Source organism: Vicia villosa, linkage group LG3, assembly GCF_029867415.1.
Source record: "Vicia villosa cultivar HV-30 ecotype Madison, WI linkage group LG3, Vvil1.0, whole genome shotgun sequence".
Lineage (NCBI taxonomy): Eukaryota > Viridiplantae > Streptophyta > Magnoliopsida > Fabales > Fabaceae > Vicia > Vicia villosa.
Window position 1 is genome coordinate 33,229,163 of NC_081182.1, and position 18,139 is coordinate 33,247,301.

An 18,139-nucleotide genomic window follows, 5' to 3' on the forward strand; every position below is an offset into this window, starting at 1 on the left:
TTTGATTCTAGACATAGGATTGAGGTTAACATCCACATAATATCTGAGTTTAATGTCTCTGTGTTGTTCGATCGGTTGAGACATCGTCGAAAGAGCAATATAGTTGAATTCCCGTCGGTGTTGCAGAAATGGACATTGATGTGAGGGATATGTGGTAATTCTGACGAGTATTGTAGATTGAGTACGGCGGAGTGATAAATCTAAGTTTGTGAGGAGTAGTTTAGATTCAAACCAAATAAGCTATTCTCTATCAAGAATGAATTTATTTTATGTTCATATGTTATATTTTCCTTGTTTACTTAAAACCCATTTTAACCCAAACTCATAACTAAGAATCCGGTAAAGCGGCAAGCAACAAAAGTTTTGGAAATATTTATCCGGGAAATTATCGTGTCCACAGAGAGTAGTGCTACCGAATCGCCGTTCGACGGATTCTTAGTTATGAGTTTGGGTTAAAATGGGTTTTAAGTAAACAAGGAAATACAACATATGAACATAAAATAAATTCATTCTTGATAGAGAATAGCTTATTTGGTTTGAATCTAAACTACTCCTCACAAACTTAGATTTATCACTCCGTCGTACTCAATCTACAATACTCGTCAGAATTACCACATATCCCTCACATCAATGTCCATTTCTGCAACACCGACGGGAATTCAACTATATTGCTCTTTCGACGATCTCTCAACCGATCGAACAACACAGAGACATTAAACTCAGATATTATGTGGATTTTAACCCCAATCCTATGTCTAGAATCAAAAGCTAACAGATATCTCCCTAATCAAGATTTGTGATGTCTATTTCTACAAGAACACAAATCTAAAGCATTCAAGCAAAAAGATCAAGAAAACACCCATTAAGATTTGTAAAGCAAATATATTATACAACTAGTACAAAGAGTAACAAACATCCATGGGTTTAGAGTATTTACATACAAACTCACCAAAAGAGAAATACAAAGAGAAGAGAAGAAGAGGAACCAAACATTTCTTGGTTTGTCAACTCCAATTGATGAGAAATTCGACCTCCGATCATCCGATTGCAAGCTCCAATGGTGTTTCCAAGCCAAATCTACCCAAAAATGACCTAGGATGAGTTGGGGTTCAAAAATACCCAAAACATAACCTAAGAAATCTGATTTTCGCTTATTTATACAATTTTGAGTTCTGTCAGCGCGCGTCGCGCGCAGGAGCACGCATCGCGCCCAACACGCGGACTTGAAAAAATAGCTTTTAGTAAAAATGACGTAACTTGAGAACCGTAACTCCGATTTGTGCCCGGTTCGAAGCGTTGGAAAGCTTATTCAATTTCCTATCTAACAATGACAACATATCAACCAAATTGGTGATTTATTATTCTTTGGTTTTGAGCTTTATTCGTTGACGAGTTGGTTTCGATGCTCAGAGAAGCGTGTTTGAAGCCGTGTCTTCGACACGTTATTTCTCATGCTCCAAATACGCCTCAATACCTACAAAATGAATAAAAAACTATCAAAAAGTATAAAAGTATATGAAAATATATTTATTCATAAAGTATACGTATTTATACACAAAACGGTGTATTATTCAAACGGTATTAACAAAAAGTATCGATAAGTGCCACTATTTACAAACACAAAATAACTATATTTTGGCACTTAACAACTCTCCCCAACTTGAATTTGTTTGTCCTCAAACAAGGCCAAACACTTAAAGAATCAAAAGTAAAAATCCAAAGAATCAAGAATCAACAAGATTTGGAAAAACGAAACAATTGTACGGTTCAAACAAAAACGCACAAACAAAGTAAACACTTACCACAATCCTACAACGAACATGAAAATGAAACGAATCCTAAGTACAAAAATCATACAAAACATTCTAAAACAAAACAAGCTCAATCACGAATCACGCCTAGCAAAAACTCATCGGTAGATGAAAAACACCGAAAGGTGAGGACTTTGACACACACCCGACAAACTTGCAAACAAAAGACAAAATTATGCATTCATCCAAAAATAGTATTGAAAATGGAACGACACGAATCACAAGGGCTTTCAAGGTTGTAATGTAGCTCGGTTAACAAACAAGTGATAAGTCCTAAAGCTAATCGAAACAAAAACTTGCCTAAACCTAAGGGAGTAATTACTTCCACAAAGTTTCAAACAAAGGAATTTCAATCAAACTCTCTTCTTCATCACAAGTTTCACACCAAACACAAAACTTATTAAAACAAATCTTATTCCAAACTCTTTTTGTTATTTTCTTTTTTTAAACTTTTTCTCTCTCTTTTTTTTTCTTTCTTTTTCTATTCTTTCTTTCTCACATCCTTTTTTATTTTCTTTTTCTTTTCATGACCTCATAACAATCACATCATAAAGAGGCAAACATCCTCTCCCCAACTTGAATCCAACCACAATATCAAGTGAATATTCTCTACTTTCTAAGGCAAGGTAAAAATCCAACCAAACATCATAGGTGAAGGTCAAGAAAATAAAGAATCAAACATCCATACACAAATGAAAACCAAACGCTCATAGACAAGCATTAAGCAAAAACAATATGGATATTGACAAAAAGGCTCAAAAGGGGGTACTAATAGTCACACACTCACAAGGTGAATTGATATTTGGCTATGGTAGTTGTGCTCAAAATCAAACAAGTGTCTTGATCACTTTCGTGCATTCACAATCCATCCAATAGCATTTTTTGAGTGGAAAGATGCTAGAAAACACATTGGAGCTGTCAAATGGATGATTCGGGGTTAAATCCTTCATCAATCGGAGCCGACAAACCGTGAGATTTTTGGGTTTTTCTTCTTTTCTTCTCTTTGTGGGTTTTGTATATATATACTTTGATCTCATGTATATTTGTCGCCCATGGCGTTGTATAAAGTTTCTTTACAATATAAACTTGTTGTTTTTCCTGATTTTTTACATCTTGATGTTTGGGTTATGTTTGGTGGGTTGTTTTGCATCTTGATGTTAGGGGTTTGTGTTGTTGTAGAGATAGACCTCACAAATCTTGATTAGGAGAGATAATCATTAGTTTCTTGATTATAGAGATAGATGAAGAGTTAATGTTCACTTTGTGTTGGTTCGTAATGCTACCGGGTTGTTCGATCGGTGGAGACATCTTCGATCGAGCAATATTTTAATTTAACACGGTAAGCTACCGTATGTTTGATTGGTGGAGAAATCGTCAACTAAGCATACGATAGAACTCGTGGAGGTGTTTGGATACGAATGCCGACAACGGGCAACACGTGAATGGTTTAAGGAGTATAGTAGACTGAGTGCAACTTGTCGATAAGTTTAAGTTTGTGAAGAGTAGATTATATGCAATACTTGATAGTTTCTTCTATTTGAAGAATGTATTCTTTTTGTGTTGATATTTACTTTTCCATTTCATATTTAAATTCATTCAAAACCAAACTCATAACCAAGAATCCGTCGAACGGCAGTTCAGTAGCACTAATCTCTGTGGACACGATAAATTCCCGGATAAATATTTCCAAAAATTTTGTTGCTTACCGCTTTACCGCTCCAACAAAATGGCGTTGTTGCCGGGGATTGGTGTTTTTATTGAATTCGCATTGCGATAGTTTCTTTGGTTTTGAGTTTTGTGAATATCGTATATTTGTGAATTTCCTTATACTTGTATACTTTTGTATAGTGGATTGTATAGATACTTGTTCTAATTTTGTTTGGTGGACTTATTAAACAAGTTGAACTTGGATAGTTCTTTAAATTCAAATCTTCACTTTTTAACTTGTTTAGTTAATTTCACCAAACTTTTGTAAAAATTGTGTTTTTACTTATCGTTACGTGTTTGTTAATACATGTTGTTTACGTATTGTTGTATATTCTCTTGTTTCTTAATGTTTGTTCGTGTGTGGTTAGGATACTTTCTTTAGGTTCGCGTTGGGTGAAAGCATTGGCGGGTCGTGGAGAAAGCTACTACCCGAGCACAATAAAGGCGTCGAGCTTACGATGTAAAACAAGCGCTTGTTGGGAGGCACCCCAACGGTTTTGACTTTTATAAATTTTGTTAGTTGTGTAAAATGAGATGTGTAGGTGTTAAGTGGAGGCTACACCAGTTGTGCAGTCTTCTGGACTGGTTTTTGCTTTTCAGGTGTAGCGCGCGTCGTACGTGAAGAGGGCGCGTCGCGCAGCCTGGGAGCTGAAAAGCTTGGTTTGGCAGAACATAGGGCGCGTCGCGCGGTCTTGAGGGCGCGTCGCGCGCCTTGTAACTTTTGGCCAATGAATTATTTTTAATGGTTCACTTGGCTAGCCTTTTTCCCACTTACACCAAGGCTTTATAGTATAGTATTTTATAGTTTTATTTTTTTAATTCTTTTGTTGTTGTTTAGACTCAAATTTTAGGCCGATTACCTGGAGTCGCATTTGGTAATTCTCCGATTGTGATAGATTCAACATGTCGTTAGTGCGGTAATGATTGTTCAAATTTGTACGTAGCAAGGTACTCGTTTATCGCTTTCTATAGCATAACATGTTTTTGAGACTTTTCATTTGTACAAATTTCATATTACTCATTCTTTTTGCATAACTTGCTCATGACTTGAATCACAATTAGTTTTCCCTTTTTACCATAAATGTGAGGTGGCTTTCCATTGTATATATATGCGAGAGACCGACAATTCTTGTTTTAACTGGATATTATTATGTTTAATCTTTCATTTGTATTGATTTTGTGAATGCACGAAAGTGATCAAGGCACTTGTTTGATTTTGAGCACAACTACCATAGCCAAATGTCAATTTACCTTGTGAGTGTGTGACTATTCGTAACCCCTTTGAGCCTTTTTATCATTGTCCATTTTGTTTTTGAACTTGAGACATAGTTCACATTTTTGATGGATTTTGATTATCGTTTTTCTTGAACCCTTAACTATGATGTTTAGTTGTATTTTTACCTTGCCTTAGAAAGTAGGGAGTATTCACTTTATGTTGTGGTTGAATTCAAGTTGGGGAGAGAATGTTTACTTACTTTTTGGTTGATTGATTATGAGGTTGTGAAAAGAAAATAAAAAATGTGAAAAAGAAAGAAAATAAAAAGAAAGAAAAAAAAAAGAGAAAAAGTTTGAAAAGGAAAATAACAAAAAGAGTTTGGAATAAGATTTGTGTTAATAAGTTTTGTGTTTGGTGTGAAATTTGTGATAAAGAAGAAGTTAGATTGAAATTCCATTGTTTGAAACTTTGTGGAAGTAATTAGTCCCTTAGGTTTAGGCAAGTTTTTGTTTCGATTAGCTTTAGGACTTATCCCTTGTTTGTTAACCGAGCCACATTACAACCTTGAAAGCCCTTGTGATTCGTGTCGTTGCATTTTCAATACTATTTTTAGATGAACGCATGATTTTGTCTTTTGTTTGCAAGATTGTTGGATGAGTGTTCAAAGTCCTCACCTTTCGGTGTTTTTCATCTACCGATGAGTTTTTGCTAGGCGTGATTCGTGATTGAGCTTGTTTTTTTTAGAATGTTTTATATGATTTTTGTACTTAGGATTCGTTTCGTTTTCATGTTGTCGTTGTAGGATTGTGGTAAGTATTTACTTTGTTCGTACGTTTTTGTTTGAACCGTACAATTGTTTCGTTTTTCAAATCTTGTTGATTCTTGATTCTTTGGATTTTTACTTTTGATTCTTTGAGTGTTTGGCCTTGTTTGAGGACAAACAATTATTCTAACTTTTGTGCTAATTTTGGTGTGAACATATTATTCTAATTTTTCTTTTTAATAAATGCAAGTGTGGTCCTAGGTGTTATTTCAAGAACAAGAAGTCAAAAACCCCCCACTAGAGCTGAAAACTAAGTTGTTAGACCATGCGAAAAGGAAATCAAAAATTAAATTTAGCCTGGCTAACTTGACAGAAGAGTTCTGTCGTGACAGGGTGTGTTAGTAATCTAAAGAACACACGCAAATAAGATTGTGCCTTAGGTCTGAGTTGTTCCTGTTTTGGGACAAGTCCCTTGAGAAGACTTTTGAGTTTGGAGGAAGGTTGGTTCTGTTAGAAAAGGGGTGGTTACTTGAGGATTGTTATGTCTGTCTTTGCCTTTCGCATCACCTAAGGTAATGGTTCAAGTTTGGGGGTGTGTTAACCCACATTTTGTGAGTTAATACATACCTTAACCTTTTTCTTTACTAGTTATTAGTTTACTTTTTAATTCTTGTTTTAATATATTTTAGTTGTTTTTGCAAGTTTATTTGTGCTCCCTTTTGTTATTTTTAAGTGTTTTTCAGCTTGTGCGGTATCAGCGTTAGAGACGAGTTCTGTCATGACAGGATTTCTGGAACACCATCCATCAAACCTTGATCTAGAACATAAGGCTGAGTGGTGATGCTGACGTGCCAGGGATTTGAGAAGAAAATAAGGTTGAGTTGGAGAGGATGAATGGATAAGAATGAAATGCTACAAGACAAAGGAGAAAATGAATGGATAAGAATGCAACACTACAAGACAAAACTCTGAAAAGTTGTTTTTGGTGTGCTGCCACACTGCTGATACTGCAATTCTGCCACAGTGTCATGTTGTCTCCCATGTGCAGTGTACTATCATTGTACAAGACAAGAGAATATGCTTTATTCTTTGGGCTTAAGTTAATGGATCATTTTAAAGGCCCAAGAACCAGAGAGAGACAATATGCAACTGAGAAAACTCTATAAATAAAGCTGCAATGCAATGAAGAAAAAGGGTTATGAAACTTGGAAAATTTTGCATAAGTGAAATTAAAGAGGAGCCAATGTTCCCGTCGAGGAGAGGCGTGGCGGAAGACGTCACTTGATGATTAAAAAATTGCAAGTGATTAAAGTGTCATACTTAGGTTTATCATTTCTATCTTCTTACTTAGGAATGTTTAGCTTAAGATCTCTCTGTGTTGTTCTTATTTTACTCATTATGAGTTAAACTTGTTTTGTTGGATAATGTGAAGTTTAATGAATTAGTAACCTTTTGTATGGTATGAATGAGTTGCCTTGATATATTTTGTTCATGTGAGTTTATGCCATATGTTTATTTCATGGTTTGACTAGCTTAGAAGTAGATAACAGCTTGTTAATGTTGAGAGGTATTTAACAAGTAAATTTCATGACAAATGTGGTTGAAAATAGTAGGATAGAGATATTCACTAGATTAGCTACTTTAAAGATAAAGAGTTACACTCATAGGTGAAATTCATAATGAACCCAGACATGCACCAAGGTTACAAGTGAGGCTTAGAGACTTGTTCCCTTGCTTTGATGTATATGTTTATGATGTTGTAGAGATACACCTCTAGATCACGTTCTAACCTCATATGTCACGATACTACTTATCAGACTCATACATTACATGAATTCATTAAATGGAACATTGTCCAACATATTCTTTCTACGTGTTAATCCTTGATTATCTTTTTTGTTTTTTCCACTTTCTTAACCAAGTGACACATACAATTATTTTATTACCTTTGCTCATGTTTACTTTACAACTTCTTGCATGAAGATCATTATGCTTAATAAAATGTTTGTGGGATTGATACTCTTTCTTATCACTTGCTACTAATTTGGCCGTTTATACTTGCACGTACATAAATTAGCCCATCACTCATATTATAGGGCCTTTGACCGGCGCGGGGCAATGGATCTCAGATCTTTGGCCGGCACGGAACAAATAATAATAATTAATAATAAATATTAATAAATAATAATAAAATAATAATGATAATAATAAAAGTTCTCAAAGACCAAATTTATTATAAATAAGTAAATGTGTCCACTAATAGAATAAGGTTAAATTGGTATTAAAAATTGTTCTCAACCAAAGCTGGCAATCCATCCTTTGCATTCAGAAGAAAAAAATACATGGAGAATCGAAACTTATCTTCGCCTTGCTTATAAGGAAGACCAAGGACTTTAAACAAGGGATCAATTTTCTTCCATTGCAATGAATTAGCTACATGGCGAATTTTTCCATCACACACTCTTTCATTTGCATGTCATCTAGTATTATTTATGTCACTAAGATTAGCAAACAATCTCTTGAACCTTGGAGTTATCGGTAGGTACTACATCACCTTAAGCTTGACAGGAACACCCTTGCTAGTTGCACCATCGTCGTCATCAACACCATTGTCCTTTTGTTTGTAGCGTGGCACCCCATACCTCGGGCACTCGTTCATGTTTTCAAACTTTTTTCTATATAAGATGCAATCATTACAACAAACATGTATTTTGAGATAGTCCAAATTCATTGGAAACAATATCTTCTTGGCCTCATAAGTACGGTTTGACAACATGTTACCTTCAGGAAGCATTTCTTTCAACAATTCAAGTAATTAAGTGAAACTTTTAGCCGTTCTCCCACCTCTTACCTTACGATTAAATATTCATAAATCTTAACACATCTGACAATCTTGTAAAACCTTTACATCCTGGGTACAACGAATCTTCCATGTCTCTTTGCAAAGTATCTACCATATTAACTTTCCTAAAAGCACCGACTCCAATATCACGAATGATGTCTTCTAGATTATCAGTCATACGTTCATCATCTTCAATTGTTTGTGACAAAGGTCTCTTTTTTGTTCCTTCACCATGCCATACCCATTTCGTGTAATTTTGAATAATTCCATCACAACTACAATGATTGAATATAACATCCCTTGCATATTTTTTTCGTATTATAGCATTTCATACAAGGACACCAAAAAATCACATTGTTGTTAGGAAGGTTTTTTTTTCGCGAAATCAAGAAATGGTAACAATCCCTAATCTATTGGCTTTCATCCAACTACGATCGATAATCAAATAAAGCTTATGAAAATAAAATAAAAAAAGAGTACACAAATATAGCTTCTCAACAACAACAACAACAATAAAACAATGCGCGGAGAACAAGAAGAACAACAATAATGGAGAACACACCAAGAACAACCGTATTCGAGAACAACAAGAACTTATCGCAGAGCTCATTGAAGAAGAAATGTTCTTTCGTTGGCTAAGCTCCATGGAGAAGAAGTGTTCTTTCATTGGCTAAGCTCCAGAAGAAGTGTTCTTTCGTTAGGGCTCGAAAATTGAATTAGATGGACACAGGAGCCAAAATTAAAAGAAACTCTATCTTGGTTAAACTTAAAAAATCGAGGTAGATTAACCGACGTAAAATATATAAAAAATGCGCCTTTTTAGTCGCCAAAAGAATAAAAAATTAGAGAGTGTTTATTTTGGTTTTAAAAAAAATCAAGGTAAAATATCCGACGTAAAATCTAGAAAACATAATGACGCCTTTTTGGTTCCATATACAACATTAAATATTAGGAGTTGGGAATCAAACCTCAAACCCTTAGCATATATTTATGTCGGATTTATAAATATCCGAAGTAACTGTTTTATTAATATATTTTTTAAAATAAAACAATTTGTTCCTTTTACATGTACCCGCGGTTTTGTTTTGTACGTCGTGAAAGTTACGCCATGAAAAGCGTTATTTGTTGTAAACATACTTTTGAACGCAACCTCGGAAGCTTCTGACTAACACAAATACTTCTAACTATTAATAACTTCTAACACCCATGAGAATAAGAAGTAAACACCTATAACTTCTCACACCTAAATATTTCAATTAATTTATTTTATATTTTAAAATAAATATATTTTATAAATATTTTAGGAAAATTAAATTGTTTCACCAAACACATAGCGGAAAATAAAATTCACATGAATAATGCTCCAAGAATAACATTCCCAAGATTATTCTTTTAATCCATGAACCCAAGACACCCATAAGAATGAAAGTGAGATTTTGCATTAGTTAGAGAGTATAGTTAAGTTTGGATTTTCTGATGTACCTCTTTCTTCAGCTTAGAATTTTCTTGAGGACTAAAAGCACTGCATATTCTAATGATGAATGATTGTAAAGGACCTCTTAGAAACCTTTATAGATGTGAATATTATGAAAAACAAGCTGAAAATATCATAACTTATTTTTATACTCTTACAAACACTAACGGAAGTACTTAGTTAATATAAAATATATTAAAAGAAAACTCATCTTCTATACCCCTCCCATTGCCTTAATACATGACAGTTACATGTGGATCATATCCATAACGATATAGTAAGGTACTATTTTCATCATAAATCTAGTTGATCAATGAGAAACGAGTTGTTTATTCATCTGTCGTGATTCTAATAGATTGTGGTTGGCTAAGATCATCCAGCAAGAGGATTGAGCACCTGACCAACAAATAGAATTGTTCCTGTCAAGTCTTCCCTGATCACAAATAAGAAAGGATGGTCAGCTACAAAATCTATTGGATAACTTATACTCAAATATTGAAAAACTTCTGATGTAACCGCAGCAGCTTTTGTGCCTTCTTCATTCACTTCAATACATAACATTTCATGAAGTGGTGCATTGTATTTTCATGAACCATTGCAAATATATATTAAATGATATTGTTTCATGAAGAGTTGCAACTTATGAAATAGACATTTGCATGGGCTATAAATACAAGTTTGTTATTTCGGAATCAACACACAAAAATCATTATCCTCTGATATATTTTCCAGACAGCTTCCTTGCATTCGAGTTTCTTCACCGGTCTTGTGCAGACTCGAGTAAGGCTGAATTATCCTGGGTATTCAGGCCGTTCCAACTCTAAGACAATCGAGAGTGTGCTTGAAATACTTTTAAGGAAAGTGATTCCGTTCGCGATTCAGCCTGGATCCATTCGATCTCTCCGATATTTCTAACAATCTTAAAAGTATTTATTCTTCAATGGCTTCCGACGCTGCAGTTTCAAGCATCAAAGTTATGAACCAGGATCTTGTCAAATTGGATCGCTTTGATGGAACAAATTACACCGGATGGCAAGACAAGATGACATTCCTTCTGACTGCCCTGAAGATTCAATATGTCTTAGATCCTGACTTAACGCCAATTCCAGAACCAACAGATGATGATTCTGACGAAGTCAAAAAGGAACGCAAGAAACGTAAGGAGGACGAATTATTGTGTCGTGGACATATCCTAAATACATTATTTGATCGTCTCTACGACCTCTATACGGACAATCCCTCAGCGGTTGAGATATGGAAAGCCCTCGAGTTTAAGTTCAAGGCCGAAGAAGAAGGTACGAAAAAGTTTTTAATTTCTAAATACTTTGATTTTAAATTTATAGACGGCAAACCAATTCTTCCCCAAGTGCACGAATTGCAAGTCCTGGTGAACAAAATCAAAGCAGTGAAAATAGACATCCCAGAAACCTTTCAAGTTGGTGCAATCATTGCAAAATTGCCACTTTCGTGGAAAGGCTATAGAAAGAAACTGCTGCGCAGTTCCGAGGATTTTTCCTTGGAGAAAATCCAAAAACATCTTCGAATCGAGGAGGAATCGAAGGCAAGGGAGAAATCAGAATCTGCAGGTCTTTCCAAAGCCAATGTTGTGACCAACAAAGAAAGAAAGAAGCATGATGGCAACAAGCGTCATCTAGGACCAAAAAAGGAACACAACAAGTTCAAGAATTCTGGGGGTCAAAAGGGTCCAAAGACCGGATGCTTTGTTTGTGGAAAACCTTGACACTATGCTCGAGATTGCAAGCACAACAAATCAAAGAATGAGATCAATGTTGTTCATTCAAATGATGACATAATCGCTACTATGAGCGAAATTATGGCAATCAAGGGCAAAGTACAAGGTTGGTGGTACGATACATGTGCCACGGTGCATGTCTCCTATGACAGGGCTGCATTCAAAACCTATTATGAGACAAATGATGGGCAAGAGGTACAAATGGGAAATGAAGTACGATCTAAGGTTGTTGGAACTGGATCGGTTGAACTCAACTTTACTTCCGGAAAGAAAATTACTCTTGTCAATGTGCTTCATGTCCCCGACATGAATCGGAATCTTGTTAGTGGGGATTTATTGGGAAAACCTGGTATTAAATCTGTTTATGAATCGGGAAAACTTATATTGACCCGTAATGGTGTATTTGTTGGAAAAGGATATTCCGCTGAGGGAATGATCAAACTATGTATTACCAACAATATGATTAATGAAATTTCTAATTCTGCTTACATGCTTGATTCTGTTTCTTTATGGCATAATAGATTAGCACATACTGGTATTAGTTCAATGAAGAGACTAATTAAATCTGGAATGATATCATGTAACATCAATGATTTCAACAAATGTGAATTATGCGTTAAATCAAAGATGATTAAAAAACCTTTCAAAAGTGTTGAAAGAAAGACAAATCTACTTGATCCTATACATTCAGATTTGTGCGAATTTAATGACATGTTAACCCGTGGGGGAAACAGATATTTCATCACATTCATTGATGATGCTTCTAGATACACATATGTATATCTCTTAAAGCATAAAGATGAAGCTTTTAATGCCTTTAAGATTTATAAAGCAGAAGTAGAAAATCAATTAAGTAGAAGTATAAAAGTCCTTAGGAGTGACAGGGGCGGTGAATACTTCTCTACTGAATTCGATGCATTTTGTGAAGAACATGGCATAATACATGAATGTTCGGCGCCTAGAACACCGCAACAAAACGGCATAGCCGAAATAAAGAATCGAACATATCAAGAGATGATGAATGCCATGTTAATGCATTCAGAATTACCTTTCAATTTGTGGGGCGAAGCTTTACTATCCGCTTGTCACATAATAAATAGAATCCCTTTGAAGAAAACTGGTATTTCTCCATATGAGGTATGGAAAAACATGACACCAAATATTGGTTATTTCAAAGTGTAAGGGTGTGTCGCTTACTACAAAAGTATGGATCCTAAGAGAACCAAGTTGGGTCCTCGAGGGATAAGATGTGCTTTTGTTGGATATGCACAAAATAGTAAAGCATATAGACTTTTAAATTTAGAGTCTAATATCATTGTTGAATCCCGAGATGTAGAATTCTTTGAAAATCTTATCACTAAGGATAAAGAATCGGAGTCGGCCACAAATAAAGAATCTTGTGAAGAAGATTCTTCTCGGATTGTAGAAATACAACCTGAAGGCACTCCTCGGATCATTGAATCACAAGCCGAACCTAGGATAAGCAAAAGAGTCCGGAAAACAAAGAACTTAGGACCAGACGAAATTGATTCTCAATCCATTTCATTTTATCTGGTCAAAGGAAATAGTACAAAATTCGTTCAAAGTATTCCGGTCATACTTCAAGTAGGGGATGATCCTAAAACTTATAAGGAAGCAATAACTTCCAGGGACTCCTCCTTTTGGAAGGATGCTATCAAAGATGGAATGGATTCAATTATGTCCAACCACACTTGGGAACTTGTCGACTTACCAAAGGGATCAAAGCCCATTGGATGCAAGTGGGTGTTTAAAAGAAAATATCATAGTGATGGTACTTTAAACACTTATAAAGCAAGATTAGTGGCAAAGGGATTCAGACAAAAGGAATGTATAGATTATTTTGACACCTATGCACCAGTAGCAAGGACAACCACAATTCGATTGTTGTTTGCCTTAGCCTCTTTGAATGATCTTATAGTTCATCAAATGGATGTTAAAACAGCGTTCCTAAACGGAGATCTTGATGAGGAAATCTATATGGAACAACCATAAGGCTACGTACTTCCTGGAAATGAACTAAAGGTGTGCAAACTTGTCAAATCTCTATATGGATTAAAACAAGCACCAAAACAATGGCATCAAAAATTTGATTCTACAATATTGTCAAATGGATTTATTCCTAATTCTTGCGACAAGTGCTTATATACAAAAGTGCACAACAACACGGTAATATTTTTGTGTCTCTATGTTGATGACATGCTAATAATTAGCAACAAAATGAATGGAATTTTAGAAACAAAGAAGTTTCTAACTTCCACTTTCAAGATGAAAGATCTTGGACTTGTTGACACAATTTTAGGAATAAAAGTCAAGCGAAATAGTGGGGGTTATGAACTTAATCAAACACATTATATTGAGAAAATGCTTGATAAATTCAAACACTTAAAATTCAAGGAAGTAACCACTCCATTTGATCATGTAGTCAAGCTTGAAAAGAATGATGGAAGAGCAGTGGCTCAACTAGAATATGCAAGTGCAATCGGATGTCTTATGTACTTAATGCAATGTACCAGACCTGACATATCTTTTGCAGTTAGTAAAATGAGTAGATTTACTAGCAACCCGAGTAATGAACATTGGAAGGCAATCACGAGAATTTTTGGCTATTTACTGAAAACCAAAAATCTTGGTCTTCATTATGGTAAGTTTCCTGCCATATTAGAAGGATATACCGATGCGAGTTGGATATCAAATGTTGGAGATCATAAATCTGCAACTGGTTGGATATTTACACTAGCTGGAGGAGCAATTTCTTGGAGGAGCAAGAAACAAACATGCATTACTCTTTTGACCATGGAATCAGAGTTTGTGGCTCTCGCTTCCGCTGGTCAAGAAGCAGAATGGTTGAGGGATCTCCTTTTGGAAGTTCCATTGGCTAAGGATAATGTTTCAAAGGTTATGATACACTACGATAGCCAAGCCACTCTAGCAAGAGCATTCAGCGAAGTGTATAATGGAAAGTCTAGGCATATAGGACTTAGACATTCGTTCGTGAGAAAATTGATTAAGGATGGAATCATTTCACTCACGTATATACGAACAAGCTATAATTTGGCTGATCCGTTTACTAAGCCACTGGCCAGAGACTTAGTAAAAACAACCTCGAGAGGCATGGGGTTGAAACTCCTTGAGTAAGAGTTCCGACAACGGCGGCAACCCAATCTTATGTTAACAGAACATTAACTTCAAGATTTTCAATGGGTAACAACAAGTCGTTGATTTGGATAATTGTCGAACATTTCGTGATAATGTTGACTTTAAAACGAGGGTTGAGTTTACTTTAAAAAAAAACTCTTAATGAAGTTCAATACCAAGGGTACGTGTCTTGTGGAAAAGGACACAATATCAACTTCACCTATGTGAATTTCGAGATGGTGCCGTCTCAAAGTGAGAGTTGGAGTTTCTCTCATGAAAAATTCATGAAACAGGATAGCACATGGCCATAAATAAGTGCTAAGCGAGTTATGCAGAGGAAGAACCTTTAAAGAGTGTGTGTAAGGCGAAACCGGTCTAATCATATGGATTCATGGTTTAAAAGCTTTGCTACCTAATATTCCGATTAAACTTTGTGTTGTCCTCACTAAGGTTAAGTTTTAAATCGAAAGATATCTAACTGTATTAACACTCTTTATATTAAATTTCTGGAATTATTAGATTTGTCATTATTAGAACAAGTGGGGGATTGTTGGAAATTATGAGCATTAATTTCATCAAGTTATGTTCCAAAATGGCAAATGTGAGAATGGCAATAAATGCTTCATAAATAGTCCCACATAGAAAGTGGAGCAAACTTTAAAAGCATTTATAAAGTACTTGGAACAATGTACATTCCAAAAGGAGCCAAAGAGGATAAAGTGCCACATAGTCATATGTGGTGGTCTCAAGCCTTATGCCACTTGTCTCTACCAAAAATACCCTCGCCGGTGTCGCCACCGACGACACCGGCTCCGGCTCCGGGACTGGGTTCGAGGGCGTGGGCGTAGAGGCGCTAGTGGCGGCTTGTAGACGGCACTTGAGCACTTAGGCACGTCGCATCGGAGCGATCGGGCTATTCGCGACGTTAATGAGGCGGCGCCGGTGGCGCTCCGGCCGCCTCCGGCGGGCAGCCCTAAAGTTTGATTTTTGAATTTGAATTCGAAATACATAACATTTCATGAAGTGGTGCATTGTATTTTCATGAACCATTGCAAATATATATTAAATGATATTGTTTCATGAAGAGTTGCAACTTATGAAACAGACATTTGCATGGGCTTGTGCAGACTCGAGTAAGGCTGAATTATCCTGGGTATTCAGGCCGTTCCAACTCTAAGACAATCGAGAGTGTGCTTGAAATACTTTTAAGGAAAGTGATTCCGTTCGCGATTCAGCCTGGATCCATTCGATCTCTCCGATATTTCTAACAACTTCGACTTGACTTGATGATAAGGAAGCATGCGATCAAGTAACTCAGATTCGGAAGTCACATTCTCAACCAAAGCTGACAATCCATCTTTTGCATTTGGAAGAAAAATATACATGGAAAATTTACGCTTATCTTCACCTCGCTTATAAGGAAGACCAAGGACTTTAAAATCATTGAATTCTCTAATAAACTGATCCATCTTGCTTCTCATGAAGGGAACCTTGATAGAGTTACCATTCAAAAGGTGAAAATTGTTATCTTTGGTTAACGAAACATCAAACCTGTCATTCCATATTCCTTTAAAGTATAATGCATCAGCAAACACGAGTCTGGTGTAGCTGTCTATTGATCCTTGAGGAAGAAGTTCTTTAATTAGTCCATTAGTCTCTTTTTCAGCCCATAAATCCACTTCATCCGTCACTTCAACAGCCTTAAAACCATGTCAAATTTAAAAACCAATTATACAAATAGATCAGTTGAATTATCATCACACATGAGTTTGATGTTAGTAAACAATAAGGTGATTAGAATTGTTTTCATAAATTATTTTATAGAAATTTATACTTGTTGCTCTCTATAGTATTAGAACTAGAACATGCTTGACATATTAGATATAAATTACATACCTTGTTTTGGAAATCTACCGAGGACAAATTGGCTTTGAAATCAGTAGAGACGATTTTTTTTAAATGACGGTTGAAGAGATAATGCTTGTTCTATCCATACACCGTTGACGAAAGAGAGGAGAGGTCCGCTGGCAGGAGCAGCATCGGTGAGGACGTCGGAAACGAGCCGAGAGGCGAAGGAGTTGAGATGATGGGTGGATTTGAAGAAGCTGTTGTTGTGTGGGACCATCAGAACCAGCAGCGATGATGCTAAGCACAACTTGGAGCGAAAGTAGAGATAACACGATGTTCTTATCTTGATGAGATGCTTTGGAGAACAAATGGTTAGCGAGTGTGAAGGAAACGTTGGTTTGGTTTTTAATTGATTCACGAAGATCCATTGTGATAAGAGGGAAAATGCAACTATTCCAAACTAGGGTTTTACCTTAAGAGCATAAACGCAAAACGCAAAAGGAACAAAAGAATTGATGAATAATTTTCTTCTTGCCTTCCTCCTCAACAAAGGTGGCTTAAATACAAGGTTTACCCTAATGGGCTACTTAAAAGGGTTAGGCCTAAAAACAGATTTTTTTGCATTTTGAAAATGTATTTCTGAAGTATAGGGGCGTTTAAGGGTTTTCATCAGAGTTCACCAAAAAGATAGGAAGGTGGATAAGGAAATTCTCTAATTAATATTATTTAGGAATATAATCCTTCAGCCAAGTGGGCTGCTTCTTTGTGCAAATGGGCCTTTTAACACATTGTTTCTTGTTTCGAACCGTAAACAGAAGTAAAACTTTGGAACACTATAGCTCTTCTGAGTATTACAAATTTGAAGTTGGTTATTTAATGCTACTATTAGTCAACTACTAGTAGTGTGTGTATGTGCCACTGTGCCACTGTGCCATTCTCTTACAAACTAAGTTTCTTCTTGATGCTTACTGACTAAGTTTGGAATTTGTTATAGTCTACTTTACAGAATGTGGTTTCCAACTCGGAAACTTTTTCCTCTTTTCTTTGACAGACTTAAACTTCTTGAACGGGGGCGTTAATGAGAAACTTATCTTTGGGCTAAAGAAGTTTTCAATGGGGTAGGGGTGACAAACCGACATGTCTATCCCGTTTAGGCCTACGTCGCAAAAGTTCAAAAAAAATAGGGTGGAACGAAGTGAACATAATTGAGAGTTCGGATTTAAAATCTTATTCCGTCTCGTGCAAAAGTGCTGGCAGGACCGGAAATACCCGCGAGCACTAAGGCTTAAAATTGTGTTAATTCATATGCCCACAAAAACTCAAAAAAAACATTACGAAAGGGTCACATGAAAGAATGAAGACCTAACGGACCGGACCCATTTTGTCACCATTTTGTCATCCCTAATTGAAGAAATAATATCTTAGAACTATTTTTTTTTATGGTGAACCATACTTACACCCCCTTAAACTTTTTAAGAAGTTCATTGTATCCTTAAATTCATCTCCTTTGAATATCTTTATCATGTAAATTCTAATTTTAATTTTTTTTTTAATGAAAATTTAGAATAG

The 18,139-nt window shown here is 35.8% G+C and overlaps 1 pseudogene; it reads right to left on the reverse strand.

Moving 5' to 3' along the window:
* Nucleotides 1-15,925: 15,925 nt before the first annotated feature.
* LOC131655353 (serpin-ZX-like) lies at nt 15,926-17,084 on the reverse strand (annotated as a pseudogene).
* Nucleotides 17,085-18,139: the final 1,055 nt, after the last annotated feature.